This window comes from Octopus sinensis, linkage group LG6 (assembly GCF_006345805.1).
Source record: "Octopus sinensis linkage group LG6, ASM634580v1, whole genome shotgun sequence".
Taxonomy (NCBI): domain Eukaryota; kingdom Metazoa; phylum Mollusca; class Cephalopoda; order Octopoda; family Octopodidae; genus Octopus; species Octopus sinensis.
The window spans coordinates 56,369,691-56,376,810 of record NC_043002.1 but is presented as its reverse complement, the minus strand read 5'-3'; positions in this window follow the sequence as shown (position 1 = coordinate 56,376,810).

Sequence of the window (7,120 nt, the reverse complement as noted above, 5' to 3'; positions counted from 1 at the left end):
TGGAATCTGGTGCAGCCCCCACCCTTACTAGCTCCAATCAAACTGTCCAACCCATGCCAAAATGGAAAACAGACATTAAATGATGTTGATGCGCATGCATAGAATGGTAGTACGTAAGCCCCCAGCTAATGAAGACCTGTAATTATTTTTCTTCCAAGTGGTATCATGGTACCATTTATTTCATTAGGTTTAAGTGAAAATTAAATAGTAACATTTGGCTTTCTCAGACTTAAACTAATGAGATTATATGCAGTATCCAATCAGAAAGGTCAGCACAAAGATTCAGTTGATTTATATCATCATTGAAAGCTTTTCAAATGTCGGATAACACTTTTTTCTCTTTTACAAGTTATTCTCTGTTAAAGCATAAATCAATAACATAAGTACCTTCTCCCTATAGAACCATCATCACCATCATACATGCATGGGCCTGAATTTATTGAGGTAGATTTTTTTATAGCAAGATACCCTTCCTCTAGCCAACCACCACCCGTTTCCAAGCAAGATAATAGTTCCCCATAGCCAGACATGTTCTCACAAATGACAGTGCTTGTATAACACTCATTTGTAACTATCACATGAAACCAAGACAAAGAAACATAAAAGAGCACACACACACACACAATGGATTTCTTTCAGTTTTTGTCTAAGCCATGAGTGCAATTCCTGGTGGTGTGTTGTCCTTGAGCAAGACACTTATTTCACATTGGTAAAAATGAGTTGTACCTGTAATTTAAAACAGCCAGTCTTGTTGCACTCTGTGTCATGCTGAATCCCCCTGAGAACTACATTAAGGGTACATGTGTCTGTGGAGCACTCAGCCACTTGCACCTTAATTTCACAGATCAACTGTAGCCTTTGTCGCTGTAGCCAGTGGATTTCTTAGTCCACCAAATCCACACAAAAAGGCATTGGTTGACCCGGATCTATAGTAGAAGACACTTGCCCAAGGTACCATGCAGTGGAACTGAACCTGGAACCATGTGGTTGGGAAGCTAGCTGCTTAACTACACAACTATATCTGTAGCTGGAGTAGTGGAATTTTCAGAGACAATGGAAGAACAGGTAAAATTTCTTGTATTAATCTTTTGTTAGATGCTGGTAGCAATGTCTCAATTCAGTAGAACCTTGCTTTGATTATTTCTGTGCTGAAATGTATTATGAGATGAAATCTTGCCAGAAGCTGACTTGCATTTCATATTTTCAGGTTTCAATAAAATAATTACCAAGAATTTTTAAATATTCACCTCCCAACCACATGGTTTTTGGGTTCAATCCCACAACACAGCACCCTGGGGGAAGTGTCTTATACCAGTGATTTTCAAACTTTTTCAGTCTGCCACTCGCTTGGTTCTAAGGCCACATTCCTAGTACCCACCCCTTCACAGACCATTTTCTGCAGCAAATTCAAAATAACAATACTTCACTTCACCCTTTACTTTGTTTTTCTTTTTACATCCATTGCCCCATTTTTCTTCACACTCCACCCGATCTTCTCAACCCCTACCCCACCAGTGGGGGATACCACCCACTTTGGGAACCACTGTCTTATACTATAGCCCCAGGTCAACCAATGCCTAGTAAGTGAATTTGGTAGACAGAAAATATTTGTGAAGCCTGACATATATGTGTGTCTTTGTGCTGTACCCCACCTCTTGACAACTGATGTTCTTAGTGGTTTGCCAAAAGGGACTGATAGAATAAGTACTAAACTCTTCAAGGTAGTGCTTCAGCATGGCCACATTCCAATGACTAAAATAGTTAAAAAGCAAAATACAAAAGACCTAAGATTGGAAAGGTACTGAAAATATGAAAATGAGGAGCTGTTTGAGAACATAATCCAGTTTTAAAGATCAAATGATCTTACAATTCTGTATTTTTGTTTGACAACTCAAGATTAAAACATCTTCATATGATCACAAATTTAACATTTTTCTGTGTGTGTATTTATATAGATACATATTGATAAATACTCACACACACACACAACTGGTGAGATGTTCCAACTGACAATAAAATTAAGATAATTCAAAATGTCAATTATCTAATAGCACTATGACATTTAAATTGATATTTTCAATCAGTTCAATAAAAATGGAAATATTGTAAATGGTTATTTAAATATATTTTTTTCCTTCTCCTTCACTATAAGCAGCAACACTGCAAATAGCATCAAGATGAAGATTTCAAAAATATGAACTTATGATTTTGATTTTTTTAAAAAACATTTCATTTAATTCAATTTTTAAAAAAAATATTTACTTCTCTTCTGCTAATAGAAGTTGGATGTTTGTCCAAATTTGGATATTTTGCATGATGAATAATTAACAGTTCGCCAGTTTGACAGCTAGATTTCTTTCCTCAGTCAACCATAATAAAATGGTTATTTTTTTTCAACTGGTTTGCTTTAGCAGCAAGCAGTCTGATGTGTAACTACTTGATAGGACTTTAAACCTATGATGATGGTTAAGCAATCAACTATTCACCAGATTGCCAAAATGGTATCAGGTTTAGATATTCAAAGATGTTGGAGGGCAGAATTGGTAGAACAACAAACAAAATTCTATGAAATTTGGTTTTTTTATTCCTACCTTGCCATTCTGATTCTCTGTTTATAGTTTCTCTTATATTCACCTTCTTGTATGCTCAGGGTACACCCCCACACCTCATTAACATCATTTTCTCTTTTTCCAGCTGGGGTAGCCATATACCTACCCCACATACTTTGATCTCTTGACACCTGGCATAAGGCTACCTTCCTCAATATACTACATCACTCAGTTGAATGGGGCCTTAGCTTACAAGTTCCCTGGTGGACCTCACTAGTGCCACTACTATGAAAGAAATACTCACCTTTCCTAATGCATATACATATGCGTTAGACTGTGTGTGTGCACACGCATGCATGCATCTGTATTTGTACCTCTCCAAAATCAATGTACAACTGGTGACATTGTTGTCATTTCCCCTGCAAACAAATTGTTTGTTGGTACTGTACCTTCAAAGAGTGTGAAATAAGAAATCTCTTACTTAAAAAACAAGTAAAGGTTACCAACAGGAAGAGCATGCCAACTGTAAAACAATGCCCCAATATATTTACCTAACCTGTGCAGGCATCAAAAATAGAGACAAAAATAAATAACAAAGAAATGAAAGTTAGTACTGCCACACTTTGTACAAAAAATTTTAAGGTAAAATTTAGAAAAAATAATGCATTGCTTTCCCTCTTTTATAAACCATACTCACATATGTTTACTAAAAGAAAACACTTAAAGTCTACACTGTCTAGAAAATTCTTAAAAATTCTAACTTTAATACATTTTCATCAAATTCTGGTTTTTGTGTTTCTATTATTATTGACGATTTCAACTAGAGAAAACTAATTTAATCCACTGCATGGTAACAATAACACTGTGAGTTAGCATTCCCTCTTTATCTTTTCTCTCTCTCATGATGCTATTTTCTATAGTCATATCAGTAAAAACATTTCTTCAAATTATAAGATTAATCTACTGACAGCTGAATTATGCTACTTTCAGTATTCCTTTAGTTTTGTTTTTTTCTTCAAACAAACAAAAAGCTATTTTATTACCTCTGCCTTAGCGAAGGCAAAGGTATTGTTTTCAGATGTGTTTGTTTGTCCGAAGACAAGATATATCAAGAACCACTGGATGGATTCAGACAAAACTTTCAGGGATGTTTGGCCTCATCTACCCCTCATTTATATAGGGTGCTAAGACTTTTTTCTCAATGGGAAGGAAAAAAATTTCATTCTTAAAAAAGCAAATTAACCCATATTTTATTGAACTACAATGACTTTCAATTAATTTTGATGATAATGAAGAATTAAAAATATAAATGTTATTATTAACCCATAAAGCACTGGGACTTGCACATAGCATGGACTGCTGAGCACATTTTATGAAAATGAGATTACCATGCACAAAAAAAAAAAAGTTAAAATATCTTCTTAGTACATATATGTGTGTCTGTGTTTGTCCCCTATCACAGTGTTGGTGTGTTTACATCCCTGTAACCTAGCAGTTCAGCAAAAGAGACCAATAAAATAATGCTTAAATGAAAAGGAAAAAAAAGCACTGAAGTCAATTCATTCGATTAAAATTCTCAAGGCGGTGCCCCAGTAACAAGGTAAAGGAATAAAAATTATATTTCTTTTAAAAATTATAAAAAAAGAAACAAATTACTTAAACCAGTAATAACCATTTTTTCGGGGCATTTCATTGTTAATTGTGCTATCTCTGTCTAAATTCAAAAAGGTAAAATATTTTAAAATGATTTTTTACATTATCTACAAAGGACAGATACATGTCCTCACCTTGTTTGTTGTTGTCACAACATTTCGGCTGATGTACTTTCCAGCCTTCATCAAGTGTTCTGGTGGAATTTCAAACCCAACCCTTTAATTGACTAATGGGGTTACTCTGTTCTCATTCCAAGGATTTTTTCTTTTACTGATATTATTGTTTATTTTTCTTCCAAAAAGAATACCTAAGGAATGAGAACAGAGTACCCCATTAGTCAAATAAAGGGTTGGGTTTGAAATTGCACCAGAACACCTGATGGAGGCTGGAGAGTAAATCAGCCGAAATGTTGTGGTAACAACAAACAAGGTGGGGACACCTATCCATCCATTGTAAATAATGTACATAATTCCTCATCTCAAAAATATAGATTAGTAGTGAGTTTTTAAATAAAGATTCAGAGAAATTGTATACTTCTTAACCCCTTTGTTGCTATATTCCTGTTGAAATACCCTCTCTTTGTTTTAAATAGCTTTGAAAACAATAAAGAATTTAGTAAAATAATTGTCATTATTAAACTGCTGTTTGAACAAGAAATTAACATGAAACATGGATCACACATATATACAGTATGTATACAGAAAACATAATTGGTATTTTAAGCTTTATAAACCATACATGTGTTTCAGTAATACATATAGCCACAGAGGCAATGAATGACCAGTGACTGAGACCCTTGGTGATATGTCATGCTTGAGAAGACACATCAAGTCAAGTGAAATTGTAATCATGACTGACGCTGGTGTCAGGTAACTGGCATGTAAAAAGTACCTTTTGAGCATTGGGACTCACAGAGGTAGAGTGGCTGATGCCAGTGGTACATGAAAAGATTCCTTTGAGTGTTGGGCCTCATGGAGCCAATGACCAAAACCTTTGGCATTATGTCATGCTTGAGAAGACCCATCAAGCCAAGTAAAATTGGAGTTGTGGAAGATACTGGTGTCACTCGAATGGCACCTGTGCCAGTTGCATGTAAAAGAACCCTTTAGACTCTTGGGATAGTTGGTGTTAGGGCATCCGGCCGCAGAACATCATACCAAATCAGACTGGAGTCTGGTGCAGCCTTCCCGCCCTGGTCATACTGCCCAACCCATGCCAGCATGGACAATGGACATATGATGATGACTATGTATGGTTTATAGAGTGAAAAATATGAATTTTTCACTGAGAGCACTGAAGGGTGTCATTCCCTACGATTCCTAGGGAATAACATTAAAGAAAAAACAACTATTGGATTTAATAAGGAATCTAATAAGACACCTCACCTCAAAAGCTCAGACATTCTAAATCCGTAGTTCCCAACCATTTTTTGCAAATGGATCCCTTTCATTTCCATTTTACCCGACTGGACCTCAATGTATATAGAAAAAAAAATTGTACTGTATTCTTATAATTAATTATTATTAAGAATTGTATTCTTTTATTTTTGTTTCAGTTATTTCACTGCAGCCACACTGGAGCATTGCCTTTACTCAAACAAATTGACCCCAGGACTTATTCTTTGTAGGCATTGGTCTCTTTTGCCAAACTGCTAAGCTACAGGTATGTAGACACACCACCATCGGTTGTCAAGCGATGTTGGGGGACAAAGAGACACACAAACATATATATATGACAGGCTTCTCTCAGTTTCCGTCTACAAAATCCACTCACAAAGCTTTGGTCAGCCCAAGGATATAGAAGACACTTGGCCAAGGTGTCACACAGTGGGACCAAACCTGGGTCCATGTGATTGGTAAGAAAGCCATTTACCACACAGCCACTCCTGTGCCTATAAAAAAATTGTTAAAATATTTTGTGTATCATAGAATTTTAATCAATTTATTGCACTTAAATGTTAACAACAAAATCTCAGACAGTTAATCAAATTAAACATTTTGGGAAAAAATAAAATAATCTAGTTTGAGTTGATCCTTGCCTCCACAAAACTATTACAAGTAGTAATATAAAACTTCTCAATCCACATGCAGAATTTCAAATATTCTGCAGGAATTTCTTTTAAATAATCAAGATTGATATTTCTGAATTCTTTTGCTACCAACCCACCTGAGACCACTCTTGGTTCTAGGATACAAACTTCCTGTTTTAAAGTGAATTAAAAACTTTCCCATAAATTGATATTTGAAACACTAGCTTAATAATAACAGAGGTATTTTATTAAATTATTCTATTAAACTCTTTTGATAGGCAATCTGAGACTGTCCCTCATTCCAAACCTTCAATCAAAATTTCATAACAAAGGCAGCTTATCTCAATATTTCTGCATTGCTATTTTCTACACTGAGCTTCAAATTATTTATTCTAATCATTTTCACACTCTTATTTTAACAAAAGGAGCAGAACTTGTCCATCTCAGCAGAATGCCAAAGAGCCAGTCAAGAAACTGGCAGTTGATTGATTACCACATCAGCAGCTCTAGGTTGTGTTTGCAGGTTGAAACTCTCAACATTATTAATAATTTACCATTTGTAGGTCATGGTAGCAATGCTGAATTGACAACTGATTTGTCAGCTTGTAGTGCCAAGTCCAATTCTGTCACAGGAAATGTGACCTGGAGTAGACTAAAATCTTGTCCAGTAGGAGATTTATTATTCTCAGCACTGATACAAACTGAACCAGTTCAAACTTTCGAAATCTTTTTCATTTATGGAACTGAATCACGACTGGCTTTCATTTTAACACCACTACAGCTTTTAAGAATAGACACCAGATTGTCAGGAAATTTTAACCATGTAAGATTTATCTTATTATATAGGCACAGCAGGCATGGCGGGATGGTTGAGAAGCCTAGTTTCCCA